This window comes from Protopterus annectens, chromosome 2.part1 (genome assembly GCF_019279795.1).
Source record: "Protopterus annectens isolate FY-2018-M chromosome 2.part1, PAN1.0, whole genome shotgun sequence".
In the NCBI taxonomy this organism is placed as follows: domain Eukaryota; kingdom Metazoa; phylum Chordata; order Ceratodontiformes; family Protopteridae; genus Protopterus; species Protopterus annectens.
The window spans coordinates 1489562838-1489579128 of record NC_056729.1 but is presented as its reverse complement, the minus strand read 5'-3'; positions in this window follow the sequence as shown (position 1 = coordinate 1489579128).

Below are 16291 nucleotides of genomic sequence, written 5' to 3'. Positions count from 1 at the left end.
TTCCCAAAGGGGGATGATGATGACACATTTTTTGGCATTAAGCTTAAGGCCATGGTTTCGACACCAGTCATTGGTCTCAGTGAGGCCTTTCTGTAAAATGTCTATATCACTTGGGGAGTTAATAATGGCTCCCATCTTGCAGTCATCTGTGAACTTGGTCAGCCAGAATCCCTCCATGTTGGCCTGGACTTCTGAGAAGTAGATGCCAAACAGGAGAGGACCCAGGATCAATCCCTGTGGGACTCCACTTGTGGCTGGTCAGCAGTCTGACTTGGAGTCCGATACTTTCAAACTGTGGATTCTATTTGTGAGCCAATTTGCAACCCACCTAGTGATATAGGGGTTGATGCCTAGTTTGGTGAGTTTATCAATAATTCCTGAGTGGGGAATGGTATCAAAGGCTTTGGCCAGATTGAGGTAGGCTGTGTGAACTGCCTTGCCCTCATCCACAGCTCTGGTGACTGGCTCAAAGAAGTTAACTAGGTTGAGCAGGCATGATCTACCTTTCAAAAAACCAAATTGTGTGGGATCTAGTGTTTGGAGATTCCCCATATCCTTGTTAATTAGGTCCATGATGATGCACTCCATAGCCTTGCATATCAGACTTATCAGGCTAATGGAGCAATCATTCGTAGGGTCTGTAGTTGCCCCACAGCATACTCTCTAGCTCGAGCATTCCTGTCATACCACACCTTTTTCTATTGGGATTCTGCCAGGTTCTCCTGGGCCAAGCCCATGAGTTCCCTCAGCCCTATCCTGATGTTTAGGACGTATGCCACAACAGACTCCTTGTGAGACTCGCACTCACCTTCCCACTCATCTCAAATTAAATCTAGAGGTCCCCTCACTGTATCCCCATACAGGAACTCAAAGGGTGAAAAACCTGTGGATTCCTGGGGAACCTCTCTGTAAGCAAACAACAGATGTGGCAAATATTTGTCCCACTCCCTCTTAAACTGATCTGCAAATGCCCATAGCATGGACTTGATTGTAGAGTTTAACCTCTCAACAAGACCATTAGTCTGGAGCTGGTAGGGGGTGGTCTTCATGTGCTCACCCCACAGGACTTCTGTAGACAAGCCAGCAGGTCAGACATGAAATTTCCACCTCTGTCAGTCAGTATTTCTTTTGGGAAACCTATCCTGCTGAAAATCTCTAACAAAGCATTTTCCACCTTCTCTGCCTCAATGGAGGACAAAGCCACTGCCTCAGGGTATTGTGTAGCATAATCCACTACCACTAGGATATACTTTTTCCCTGTGAATCTTGGGGTACTCAAAGGACCTACAATATCCATAGCTACCCTCTGAAATGATTCCTCAGTCACAGGCAAAGGCATCAAAGGAGCTCTCACCTTGTCTCCTGCCTTGCCTACCTTTTGGCACTGCTCACAGGTCCTGCAGTACCCTGTTACATCTCTGGAAATTCCAGGCCAATAGAAGTTCTGCATAATATGCCTCCTTTGTACATTTTATGGCCATATGACCTGCAAAGGGAATATCATAGGCTATGGCTAGAAGAGCCAGATGGTAGGCTCTAGGCACTACCAACTGCTGTACTCTCTCAACATCTAGCCTTCCCTCAGGGGTCCACTCTCTGTATAGTAACCCTTTGTACTGGTATATAGATTCCCCCCTTTCCTTGAGAATCTGGTGCCTCCCTAGTCACCTGCCTCAGGCCTTGCAATGTAGAGTCTGAGAGCTGAGCCTGTCTCAACTCTCTCCTTGTAACCCTTCCCAGCTCCCCTTACACAGGAAGTCTGGCATCCTCTGACAGTGGTGCCTCACTGTCAGCCTGGGTACTACTACTCACCTCTACCTTTGCAGTCACTCTATCCAAGGGATCATCAGTACCCCCAAGCAGCTGTGGCTCACCTTTAGTCTCACTGCTACAGATTAGCTCCCTCCCTGAAGTAACCACCTCACCAGTCCTGGCTGTAAATATGCAGTCTGTCTGGGTCTCCCCCAGGCTACCAGACCCACATGCTTTTCTCCTAGCCTGACTACGTGTAACTGCATAAGCATATGTTACAGCATCATCCCTGTCAGGACATCTGCAGGATGGAAGTTTGGTACTCTTGTTGTCCCAAGACAGCCTACAACTGGCATTTTGTCTTTCCCACGTATTGGCTCCCTCACCTTTTGTTCTCCACCTTGCCTCCGTGGACACCTGTATTCCACATGGCCCCACTGGTTGCATTCAAAACATTTAACCCTAGCTCCTGGACATGTACCTGGACTAGTGGCTTCCCCTACAACTGGCAGATTCTGTTGGGGTAGTCTGCGCTGCCCACCATGGGTTCCTTTAGACCTATAAGCAGTACTGGGGATCCCTTTCCTGTGCAGGGCTGCCCTACTTGCCAGGTATAGGTCTCCCATCTTCCCCAACTCATCTGAAGTAGCACATTGTCTATCAGCTAACCAGATCCTCATGTCCTCAGGCAAAGTGCTAAGGGCTTGTTCCCTCACCAAAAGGTCTGCCAGCCCTTCAAAAGTGGTGACCTGACATCCACTCACCCAACTATGGAAATAAGTGCTCAGTTCAGCAAGATATTCACACACACTTTTATCTGCCTCGCGTCCATGCTCACAAAACTTTTTCCTATACATTTCAGGTGTTAGCTTAAACAATTCTAACAAGTGAATTTTAACAGCAGTATAATCAAAACATGCAATGTCTGACATTTTTGACAAAACAGTTACAGCTTTACCATGGAGTAAGGAGTCAGGAACCGTACCCAGAGCCTTTGGTCAACACTATACTGTTTGCATACCCTCTCAAACATATGAATGAAACTATCAAAATTATCCCCCTCTTTAAACAGCAGAAGAAATTTACTGACCATTTGTGCTTCTGGGGTCCAGTTACTCCCTTCCCCATTACCTCCATGACTCTGGCAAAGAGTCAGCATTTCCCTCTCATGCCTTCTCTGCTGCTCCTTTTCCTCGGCTTCTATCTCCAACGTCTGGCCTCCAACTGAAGTCTTTTTAGCTCCAAATGGATTTTTAAGTCCTCTGCAGAAATGTTAAGCTGTCCATTTTCCGAGGGTATTATATCTCCACTGCCAGTCTGATTATCCTTCTGGTTGTTGTTTTCTGATGCAGCTGTAACCAAGGCTGCAATCAGGTCTGCCTTAGTCAGGTTTCCATGCAGCAGTCTCCTATCCTGGCACATCCCCGCCAGCTGGCTCCTTGTCAGCTTTCCATACTCCTCTTGGAGGACTTGGTTCTTTCATGATAGTAAGTGAGCTGCCACTGCACATTTTGTGTATGTAGAATCCTTCTTCCTGGTGCTGAGGATCTGGATAGAACACTGGAAGATTGAAGGCCTGATTCAAAGTAAACTGTAAAGCAACCATGAGCATGAAGGATTTGTTCTTAGTGATACCCAGGCTGTCCATATGGAAGTCCAGATAAGGATTAACCACCATGCAATCATAAAACTCTGATACTTTTCTTGCAGATGTCAGAGCAATGAGAAGAACAGTTTTCTATGTAATGAACCTTAAATATGCTTGATGTGTAGGTTCAGATGGAGACATAGTTAACTTTTCCACACAAAGTTAAAATTCCAGGAAGGAGCAACTTGTTTACAGAGAGATTTCAGGTATAAAACTCCTTTAAGAAATTGATTTACCACAAACATAGAAGAAAGTGGAGGATCATAGGTTCATAGGTGTGTATTAGGCTAATGGCTCTGAAGCCTTTACAAGCCTAGCCCACAGAAGTGTCCTTGGCATCGTGACGCACGACATTAGTTCCATCAAGCAGAGCCACTGGAGTGATCCCTGGAGTAAACTTTCTAGTTGCCATCCACTCATCAGGATTTCTCTTGAAGAGGGCCAGTGAGGTGCTCTGCTTGACATGTATGGGAAATCTATTCCAGAGCATGGGCAGTCTCTGGGTTATGAACCTGTCCCTCCAGCATGTTCTGTTGATTGTAGTAATGAGGTTGAGGTGTGGTGCAGAAGGACTGGAATTTCTTTAGATGTAGCATTTCTAACAGAGCTGGGTTAGACATGGCTTTGTAAGTCAAGCAGATATTGCCTCTTAGTAGATGATATGAGACAGAGAATAGCTGGAGTTTTTTGAGTCTGTCCATGTAGGGCATGTGTTTAAGGCCTAGGATCCTCTTTGGGAGGTACTTTTGTGGCCTTTCCAGCTGTTGTATGTGTTTAGTGGAGTACATGTCAAATGGGGTATTATACTTGATGATTGTCCTAATGAGGGAAGAGTAGAGAGAGATGATGACCTCTTTCTTCCTGGATGCAAAACCTTTGGTAATGAGATGTGCCACATAGAAGGACTTTCTGACCACAATGGCAATGTGGTGGTCGAAGGAGAGGTTGCTGTAAACATGTGTCCCCAGATTTCATATAATGGCTTAAGTGTTCAGTGGGCTCCCATTGATGTGGTAATTAGTGAGAACTGAGTTTTTCCCAAAGGGGGATGATGACACATTTTTTGGCATTAAGCTTAAGGCCATGGTTTCGACACCAGTCATTGGTCTCATTGAGGCCTTTCTGTAAAATGTCTATATCACTTGGGGAGTTAATAATGGCTCCCATCTTGCAGTCATCTGTGAACTTGGTCAGCCAGAATCCCTCCATGTTGGCCTGGACTTCTAAGAAGTAGATGCCAAACAGGAGAGGACCCAGGATCAATCCCTGTGGGACTCCACTTGTGACTGGTCAGCAGTCTGACTTGGAGTCCAATACTTTCAAACTGTGGATTCTATCTGTGAGCCAATTTGCAACCCACCTAGTGATATAGGGGTTGATGCCTAGTTTGATGAGTTTATCAATAATTCCTGAGTGGGGAATGGTATCAAAGGCCTTGGCCAGATTTAGGTAGGCTGTGTGAACTGCCTTGCCCTCATCCACAGCTCTGGTGACTGGTTCAAAGAAGTTAACCAGGTTGAGCAGGCATGATCTACCTTTTAAAAAAACAAATTGTGTGGGATCTAGTGTTTGGAGATTCCCTATATCCTTGTTAATTAGGTCCATGATGATGCACTCCATAGCCTTGCATATCAGACTTATCAGGCTAATGGAGCAATAATTTGCAGGGTCTGTAGTTGCTCCCCCTTTATGGAGAGGGATTACTGTAGCAGTGCACCATTTGGTAGGGACAAAGCCTGAGGTGAGGCTGTGATTGAACAGGGCACACAGATGTGTTGCCAGTTCACTTTGTAGTTCATGTAGAACACATCCAGGGACACTGTTGGGTCCCATGGAAGCTGTATTCTTGGCCTTGAACAATGCAGCTTTAACCTGTGCTGCAATAATGCTGGGTGCCTGGCATTCCTCTGATATTGTGATTGTTCCTTTAAGGGGGGTGAGAGGGGTAAAGTTGGCACTGAATCTGTCAGTCAGTATGTTGGCAATATCTGTTGGTTCAGTATAGGAGGTACCATTGTGCAGTAACTCAGAGGAAATCTTGGTATTGCTGTGGAGATTATTGATATAACTATAGAAGGTTTTGTGGCTGTTTTTAGTGTTTGCTGCATTTCTGCCGTCATAGCTGGCTTTAGAGGTTTTGATGAGGGATCTCAACTTTTGGTTGAAGCTAATAAGGGAATTTTTACAGTCTTGGGACTTCACTTTTTTCTGCAACAGTTTCTTCCTTCTGTTGTAGAGTTTATTAATGGTAGGGTACCACCAGATTTCCTTCCTTTTTTTGAGGAAAGCATCTTGGTTCTGTTGGGTATGGCTAGTTCCATACATTTATGTATGTGTTCATACAGTGCATTGGTGTATGATTTGGCAGTCATGCATTTATTTTCCATTGACATGGGTTCAGTGAAGTTAGCCACCTCTGTTTTAGGAGCCCAAAGTTAGCTTTGGAGAAGTCTTTCATGGTGGTTACCTTTGTGTGTGTGTGTGGGGGGGGGGGGGGGTGAGATGTGGATTTCCATGGTGATTAGTTTGTGGTCAGATCTAACGAGGGAGGACTTGACCATTGGTGTAGAGCAACTGTTGCCCATGTTGCTTCCTCTAGTGGGGATAAGAATGAGCTGGTCCAGGGCATTGGAACTGATGAATTCCAGGAAGCTTGGGCCAGTGTATTGGTGCATGAGTAGTTTTCCCAGTTGATGGAGGGGTAGTTGAATTCACCTAGTATGAGAGTGTTGGGTTGGACCCTAATAGTTTCCAGTGTACTTGGGAACATGGAGTGAGAGTCTTGGGACATGATTGGGGACCTATAGCAGGCTACAATCTGAATCGCCATCTTACCCAATATTAGTTGTACCTAAAGAATCTCAGATACGTTATGCTGGGCTACTAGTCTGGAGGTGTGCATATCCTTTATGAATATGGAGACACCACCGTCTTTGGAGCTTTGGTCCATGTTCTGGGTCCGAAAGGTGTGGAATGAGTTATAGCCTGGTAGCACAGGGGTGCTTTCTGCTGCTTTAACCCAGGTCCCCATTACAGCACAAACGTCAATGTTCTCCATTTTGAGGAGTGCTTCGAGCAAGTGCATCTTGAGATTTAAACTTCTAGCATTGTGCAGCATGACCCTCAGATTGCATTTATTTATAGCTGTTACAGTGGTAATTTGGTCTTTGGAACATTGCCTAGAAAAGGCACTATAGGGGTGGCAAGAGCCTTAGCCAGTATCCAGAAACCCAGGGGTAACTGATGCAGGTCATCTCTAGCAAAGCACTGAGGTCTGTCAATCATGTCATCCCAGGCAGACAGATACTGGATCCCCTTAGAATGCTAACAGAAACTTAGCCAATTGTTGAAGTCAGTCATTTTCTGCTTGTACTGTGGTATAATTCTGGGTGATGGTAGGATGCTAGTCAGGGCTAGGGTCATAGCTGCCTGGGCCACATAATCTGAGAGCTCCTCCATGTCTCTTTTCATGTAGTCCAGGAAGGTGCATGTCAGGTCATTCACACCTACATGGACAGTGACAGAGTCATACTTGTACTTGTTGTGGAGTGACCTGAGTGCATGTGCTATGTGTTGGATTCTGGCACCTGATAGCTGACTGTTACCTTCTCCTTATTCAACCTAGTGAGTGGGACATCAGTGTGCCCACTATTGAGTCACCTATGATTAGTGAATTGCACAAGCTGTTCTGTCTTAGGGGCTTAGTTTGAGGGGCACACTGTGTAGGTGAGCTATGTTTCTTGTGGTTTGTGCTGTGTTGTGGTGGTCGAGTGCATTTCCGCCTTGGAGGTCTCTGCTGTTTGGGTAGATTTCTATTGAGATTCTCTGTGAAGGTGGGTGTGTGATTTGTGTTTTTATGTGAGAGCTGTGATGGTGGGTGTTTTGGAGGGCTATGTGTTGCATGTGGTGTGGTGCAGGTGTTGACCTTCTCCTCTTGACCAGCTATTCCCGTCTTGGCTTCAGAGTGCATGGCATCCAATTTGGATATATAAGTGCATCTCTCACAAGTCAGTGTTGGGAGGTAAGAGGAGAGGTTTGTCTGTGTACATGAGGCAGTTGCTACACTGTCTCAGAATGCCCAAGTTCACCAGATTAATAGGAGAAAGCACAGGGAACTGACCTTTAGACATGCCAGGAAGGATGGTCATTATTACTAAGTACTGGAGCTGTTTCCTTATATATTCCTTTTACAGGAAATATGTCACACAAGGTGTCTGAGTCTGTACAGAGCACTGCCAAACACTTGAGGGGAAACTAATACGTAGACCCTGAAAATTTAAGGATGAAGTACTTTCATAGGTTCATAGGTTCATAGGTTCATACTAGGCTATCTGCCCGAGGGCATTTACAAGCCTAGCCCATCGTTTTGTGGCTTACGCCACCCCTTTAGTACGGGGAACTAAACCCATTATTTTGCTGTGCCTCTGTCGAGCAATGACACTGAGGTAATCCCTGGGGTATATCTGCGATCTCCCATCCATTGGTCAAGATTTCTCTTGAACAAGGCCAGTGAGGTGCTCTGCCTCACATGTACCGGGATTTTGTTCCACAGCATAGGGAGTCTTTGGGTGATGAATCTATCCCTCCAGCACGTCCTATTAATAGTCGTGTCCAGGTTTAAGTCTCCCGCTCTTGTGGCTCTGATGGATCTGGATTTTTTGAGGTGAAGCATATTCATCAAATCCGGGTTTGACATGGCCTTGTATGTTAGGCAAAGGTCACCTCTGAGCAAGATGGCGACTGAGTAGAGCTGGAGTTCTTTCAGTCGGGCAGCATAGGACAGATTTTTGAGACCCTTTATCCTTTTGGTGAGGAACTTTTGTGGCCTCTCCAGCTGCTGCAAGTGTCTGGTCAGATACATTCCGAATGGGGCATTGTACTCAATCATTGGTCTGATGAGTGATGAGTAAAGGGAGACTATGACCTCCCTTGATCTAGATGAGAAACCCTTCATGATAAGGTGGGCAATGTAGAAGGTCTTCCTAACTACTTTAGCTACATGGGTGTCGAATGACAGACTACTATCAACCTGGGTCCCCAGGTCCCTGATAACTTCTTCTGCTGTTAGGCAGATATTCTGAAGTTAGAAAGAAATCAAACAGTACTTACTGAAAAATAAAGAATTACCTTGTCAAGAATGATGAAAAGAGGGGAGTCGCATGAATGGCTACTGCCTGGCTACTGGTAATGCTGGTCTCAGCATAGCTTCACTCTTTTGGGATATAATACTCCTTTACTTCTTCGCTCACCAGAAGCAAAATGTTAGCACCAATCCCAAGAAGAGAAGTAGGTCACGGCCTGTTTGGTGATCCACAGTCTTGTCCCAGATGATGAAAAGAGTCTGCTGGCTTGTAGCCTTTTTCTGGCAGATGTCTTGAATAGCAACCAGACCAATCAGGTACGTTAACCACAGGCACTCACTCTCCAACCAGAAAGAGTCAGGAATCAATGCACTCTGCTCCTACTCTCACCAGGATCAGAATATAAGCACAGATTCCAAGCCTTCACCTATAAAGCAGTTATTAAGCTTTCTGGTGATCAGCAGTCTCCAGGAAATAATGTAACTGCACGCCTTCTCTCAGCAGGAGAAAACAGAAGCACTAATCCTAAGATGACTACTGAGAGGCAAAATGTGGGATCTCCAATAACTGGTGGTCTTGCAATAGATGGTTAAAGGTAAGATGAAAAAAAATGGTTTATCCTAAACACTGCAGTGTGCACTAGAGGAGTTAGATGTGAAAGTAGGTAACTTAAGTTTTACCTGTCTAAAAAGTTAAGTTTTAGTGGAGAGCCACTATTTTTAAAACAGTAAAATAGATTGAAAGGGGTGGTCAGTTTTATATTCTCGTACTATGGAATACAGTAGGATGGCCAATAAATTTAAATAGTTCAAGAGGAGTGATTTCACAAAATGATAATTTTGTGCTTACTCACACCAGCCAGTAAAAGCAGAGAGGAAATGAGATATATGTTCAAATTAACATAAGGGGCAAGCAACTAGAAAGGCAGTGGTGTTTAAGAACACAACAGTAACCGGATGGGTGGGTGGGAAAATATTCTGTCTAACTCACAAGAGACAGAACTGTGATCTCTTTTCAAGTTTTAATATGCACTTAAAAGCAGAATATAAGTAAAACACAATGTAAAGATAACAAGTCACAGTATACAAAATAGAAAAAGGCAATAAAGTAATACAAAATACAACAAATAAAAAGCAAACTAACCTTTCCCTCACAGCAAACTGTAGCAGAGTCTGGGTGAGCCTTTCCAGTAAAGCCAGGATCCCATGGGCAGGCATGGTGAGATGACCGCAAGATGTACCTTGGTAGAAGACTAGAAGAGTAGGGGAGCAGAAGAGGCCAGAGGCTGATAACTCCCACAAATATTTGAGCATCAGTGGTACATAATCCCTGATAGGGCCCTAGTTATTGGCTAGGTACCCACTAGAAAACATTTTCACTTGCCAATGTAAGATTTTCTAGTAACAAGTGTTCTTTTCCCCTTTAGTACCAACTGTGTATCCTCTGAAAAGAGGCACCTAATTGGACTTAGAATTGAATTGCCCAGACAATTAGTTGTAGATATTTGAGACAGTGTATCAAACTCATCCTGTCTTGTGTGAGCAGGTCCAGTATGTGGAGAAGCTTGGAGCAATTGCTCTCGGACAATTCTATAACAAGGAAGAACCAATACTGCCTGGGCCAAAAAAAGAGTTATCACAATGATTTTTGGAGGGTCCTTCTGAATCTTCAGAATTACCCTGGATATCAGTAGAAATGCTGGAATGTATAAAGGAACATGAAAATGCATCTGTTTTATCAGGCCTGCTTGCAAGGAGCCCAGCAACAGAATTTGTTCAGCTGTCTGTTTTGAAAGGAGCAAACAAATCTATTTGAGGTATTCCCCACAACTAGATCAATTCCAGGAAGACCCCCCCCCCTACCAAAATTTCCATTTGTGTGGGTCTGTCCTGGGTCTGCACCTGCTCCACTCGTCTGCCATTATGCTTTGCTGTAACAGAATGTAAGATGCTTGGAGGTTTAATGAGTGAAAAGCTACATTCCAAACCATCATAACCAGTCTGCACAGAAGATACGACCTTGCACCCCCTTGCTTGTTGATATACCACATCACTGTGTTGTTTGTCACTTGTCTTGTGTATCTGAATAAGATGATGAGGCTTGGGTGTTCATTTAAGTAGTTTATTGCACACAAACACATCAGGATAGATGGCAGGAACATTAAACTTAAACTGACTGACTAGTACACACATACGTGCTTTCAATCTGGCTGCTCACTCAAAATGGCACTCTTGCTTGCACATGCTTAGTACTTATATACACGTGCCCACTGACTGGAATGCTTCTTAAAGGTACATCACGCACTCTTATCTACATCCTTCCTGTTTACTGAGCTGTCTCACATTGAGAATGACATTTGAATAGGCATGCAAATTTTACAGACAATAATAAACAAAACAACAATCACATCCAGGTTGCCATGCATCTGGAACAACTTCTGGAAATGCGACCTTATCTTGTAATGTAATAGTTAGCACTGGGTTTAGCAACAGGGACTTTCACTGGGGAATGTTTTGCTTCAGCACTTTCAGGGATAGTCTCAGGAACAGGGATTACTGACAGAATGTCCTCTGGAACAGGAACATTGGACAAGTCACTCTGAGAACTAGTCTTTATTACAGGTAAGATGCTGTAACACTGGCTCGGACACTGGTAGTAAATGCTTCTGATTCTGCCTAAATTCCATTCTCTGCGATTCCATGATGTATGATCTCGGTTCTTCACACAAACGTTTTACAAGTCCAAACCAATCAAAACCCTTTGTTGTCTGCATCCTCACTATCTCCCCTTCTTTTAATGGATTGAGAGGTTTGCTGGTCTTATAGTAGGACTTTGTTGTTTTTAGCACATGAAATCAATAAATTGTTACTGACTGACAATGTGGTTCTGGTTTGTCTCAACATGAGTCTCTCAGCAGGTGAACCAATCTGATTATTGCAAAGAATGTTTCTGTGATTAAGCAAGTTTAGAAAAACATCGGTATTGTCACGTTTGGATCTCTCTAACAGCGTTTTGCACTTTGAACTGCACGTTCAGCCAAGCTGTTTGACTGTGGGCATTCTGGACTATTTGTAATATGAACAAAGTCCCATGTTTCAGCAAATCTTTTGAACTGCTGACTTGTAAATTGTGCACCATTGTCAGAAATGACTCTGTGCGGACTATAATGGACAGAAAAATCTCTTCAACTTAGTAATGACGATATTGTATCTTAGGTTAGGAAGTAGGTCAAACTTGAACCAGTTTGAATAAGAGTCTACTAACACCAAGTAATGCTGACCATTCCACTCAAAGATATTTGTGGCTACTGTCGACCAAGGTAGTTCAGGAACCTGGTTTAACTGAACTGGTTCTTTTTGTTGATGTGGTTTTGTACTATTACATACAGAACAAGAATAAATCTCCTTCTCAATACCTTTTGACATAGAATGCAAAATACTTGACCTCTCATCCTTTTTTTGGTAGAATCAGTTCCTGGGTGGCCATGATGCAAGATCTCAATATACTGTTGTTGCAAGGATTTTGGAACAATCACTTTAGGACCTTTCATGATGATACCATTGTCTGACAAAATTTCATCTTTATAAGGAGAATGCTGCTGCACATCTACTGGTAAACAAGATTGCTTTGAAGGTCATCCTTGACTGATAAAGAGGGTGAACTTCTGGAGAACTGGATCTGAAGCTGTGTGAGGTCTAAGCTCATCAAGATGTGTGGAAGAAAAAATTCTCACTTCCATGACTTCAAAATCAGGTTGCTCATTCTCGTGTTGTTCTCTGGATTTTCTGGGTGATCAGGATAAGGTATTAGCAAGATAAAGTAGAGTGCCTTTCATGTAAACAAGATTGAAATTGTACTTCTGCAATTTGAGCATCACGTATTGCAATCTAGCAGGAGCTGTGTGCATTGGCCTTTTCATAACAGTGACTAGAAGTTGGTGGTCAGTTTCAATCTTGGCAGGCCAGCCATAAATAATCATGGAGCTTCAAATATGCAAACACAATTGCCAAGAGCTCTTTCTCAATCTGGGCATACTGCATCTTGGTTAGAGTAAGGCTTCTTGATCCATAGGCTACAGGTCTACCCTCTTGAATAATGCCTGCACCAAGATCAAACTTAGAAGCATCACAGCAAAGAGTAACTAGTTTGAGAACATCAAAGTATCTTAAAGGAGGTAGACTAGCAATTTTCTGTTTCAGGACATCAAATACTCTTTGGTGTTGTTCTGACCAAGACCAGGTTACGTCTTTGTATGTCAGTTCTCTGAGTGGTGCTGAAAGTTGACTGAAATCCGGACTGAACTTCCATAAATAGTTGACCATGCCAAGAAAACGTAAGGCTTGGACATTGTCTGGAACTGCCATCACAAGAATTCCTGTTTGTTGGAAGGATGTGGTCATAAGCCTGAACTAGTAAACAAATGACCCACATATGTAACTTCATGTAACCTGAATTTACATTTCTGAAGATTCAGCTTAAGATTCACTTCACAAGCTCTTTCCAGAACTTTCATGAGGTTTCTATCATGTCCGACTTCACTATTCCCTCCTACAATAATATCATCTACTATAATAGCACATGGATAGCCAGAAAATAATTTGTTCCACTGAATGTTGAAAGACTTCACTGGCAGAATTTATTCCAAATGGCATTCTTAGAAATCTGTACCTTCCAAATGGTGAATGAAGATTTTCAATCAAGCAAAATTTGCCAAAATGAACTTTTTACATCTAGACAGAAAAAATAGTGACAGTTGGCATGACGGCAGTAACTTCCTTGACTGTGCGCATAGGATGATGAGGTCTTTTTAGTGCTTTGTTAAAATCTCTTGGATCAATACATATTTTGATATCTGAACTTTTCTTATGAGCTACTACCATGGAGGAAACCCATTCAGTTGGTTCTTCTACTTCCACCATTCTGTCTAGCTTAGCTTTGACTCTGTTCTGCATAGCTACTGGAACTTTCCATGCTGGTCTGATAACTGGGATTACCTCATGGTCTGGATTCACAGAGTACACAACTGGGAGTTTGCCTAGTTTGTCTGCAAAATATCAGCATATTCAGAAAAAATGGTTTGGGTGAAATTTGCACTGTTATCATTCAAGCTTACACGGTGGACTTCTCTGTTAAATGAAAGCAGTGCCATTTTCAAATTGTCTCCGAGGCCTAATAATGACTGCACGTGTCTCTTGACTATGTAAAATTGCAAGTCATAGCTGTTCCCAACAGAGTAACATGAACGCACTACTGAGTCTTTTTGAATTTCTTCACCACCATAAGCAACAAGCTTCGCACACTTTGCCAAATCAAGTTGTTCACCAACACTCACTCTAGAAAACATTTCTGCTGACATAACACTGCACTTTGAACCAGTATCTACTTTGAGCTCTACAGGTCTCCCATTAATCTGAACAGTAAAAAAGATTTCACTTTTTATCCACAAATCTACTGCATTGACTGTTTCACCAACCACAGACACACCATCAACATAAAAAGTAGGGTCACGGTTTTCTAATTGATCATCTTGCCTCTTTGAATGCTTTCCTTTAATAAAAGAATGGACCTTATTTGATTTATAAAACCGTTTGAAATGATTCTACTTTTTACAAGAATGGCACTGCTGACCAAAAGCTAAGCACTTTTCTCGTTTGGGTTCATGGTTACCACCACAATTATGACAGATGACTATGAGGCTGGCTACAGGTTTTGCTGAGTCACCCCTGTACTTTTCTGTATGTAACCTGGGCCTTACTAAAGCTGCTCTGGGTTTTGCTGTGGTTTGGGCTGTGGCTGCCATGTCCTTAGGCCCATATCTTTTAACCTTGTGCTGCATACTATCTACATTGGCACTAGAAGAAGCCACGTGCATGCTTTTTTCATTTGTAAGCATGTTTGTGTGCTTTTCTGTGAGCTCATATATCTGACAAATCTCAATGGCATTTTTTAACATTAAATCACTGTTTCAAAGCCAAACCTTTCTCACTGCATCATTATTAATACCACACACAAGCCTGTCTTTTATCAACTCATCTTTTAGATCAACAAATCTGCACATTTTAGCCTTATTTCTCAAGTTGGTTATATATGCTGCAAGAGTTTCACCAGGCTTTTGATCTCTTGTGTAAAATGTGTCTTTCCATTGTAATATTCATTTGAGGGGATTGCACATTTATTTAAATTTATGTTTTAAGCACTCAGGGTCTTCCTGCATTTCAGCCTGTACCACAATATGGAGGTTCTCCCCCTCCCCTGAAAACACAGCAGGTGCACAAACAAATGAACACTCTTCCAGTGGCTTCTGAAACAGCTAAATTAAGCAGAATAAATGCCTTTGTACATGTATCTTTGTCAGAAAAAGCAGCCTGTATGAAAATATCATATTCCTGCTCAAACACTCTCCAATTTTCTGTAATATTGTTATCAAACACAAGAGGATTTCATCTGTGAAAGCCTTCTGCCATGCCCACAAATTATAGTTTAAACAAAATGCAATCTTGGCCCTTGTAATTATGTATGAACATTCACACACACTAGGTAATTGTAATAATATTCAAATGCACAATAATCTCTTTGAAAAATTGTACTTCACGAAATAACTGCACTGTAATATGGCACACACTTGCAAACACTTTGCACACATCAAATACTTCAAATAGATTTAATTAATGTGGAAAAGTAGTATACAGGGAAAAAAATAAGGCTGCGATTCGACTGTTGTTTCAAATTTTTTTGTAATTATTTTAAATATTTGTATCAATATGTCACAGTTTCGGACATTTTGTTTAATTAGAAATTCATTTTCAGCATTCTGAATGCTGTTTTATATTCATTGTGAAAAAAAAATCATTAAAGCTAGTTTTAGTACCTGGAATTCGTTTCTGACCTGTGTGTGAGTCGTTTGAGCTTCGGATGATCCACTTCTATATATTCCTCCATTTCTAACTGCGTGCCTCATGGTTTTGACTCTGGATCCCATTCTGACACCATGTTGCTCATCTTGTGTATCTGAATAAGATGGTGAGGCTTGGGTGTTTGTTTAAGTAGTTTATTACACACAAACACATCAGGATGGATGACAGAAACATTAAACTTAAACGAGTTAACTGACTAGTACATTCATATGTGCTTTCACTCTGGCTGCTCACTCAAAATGGCACTCTTGCTTGCACGTGCTCAGTAGTCATATGCATGTGCCCACTGACTAGAATGCTTCTTAAAGGTACATCTGACTGTAATCACCTGTAGAAATCCTGGGAGACCACAGATGATGAAGAGATTTTAAGGCTTGAATCACTGTCAACATCTATTCAGCATTTATGTGCATTCCTCTGAGGAACTCCACACACCTTACACCTTTATCCCCTTTGAAATTGCCCCCCAAAAGTGAAATCTGAGGCAGCCATAGTCACAAATTGCCTTGAAAACAGAAGAGACAAGGGGTGACCTAAATTTGCTTGTATTTTTAATTTCCACCAGTGCAGTCCTTTTTCACAAAAAAAGTCCAAAACTGGAATCTGAAATTCCAGAGGATGCAAGTGTTGAGTCCATGTGCTTTTAGAAACCATTGAAACTTTTTCATGTGTTCCATGGCTAGAGGAATCATGAGACTCAGACACCATGAATGCCAAGATCCTGAGATACTCTCTGGCTGAAGTCTGGGACTGAGTTAAGATGCTCAGGAAGGTTTCCAGATAAAAATCCACATTCTCCTGTGTCAAAAAATGCCTTCTGCTGCAGGACTTTTATCAGACATCCATGAAAGATAATCTTGTGTGATACTGTCAAGGAGGATTTCTGAATATTTTAG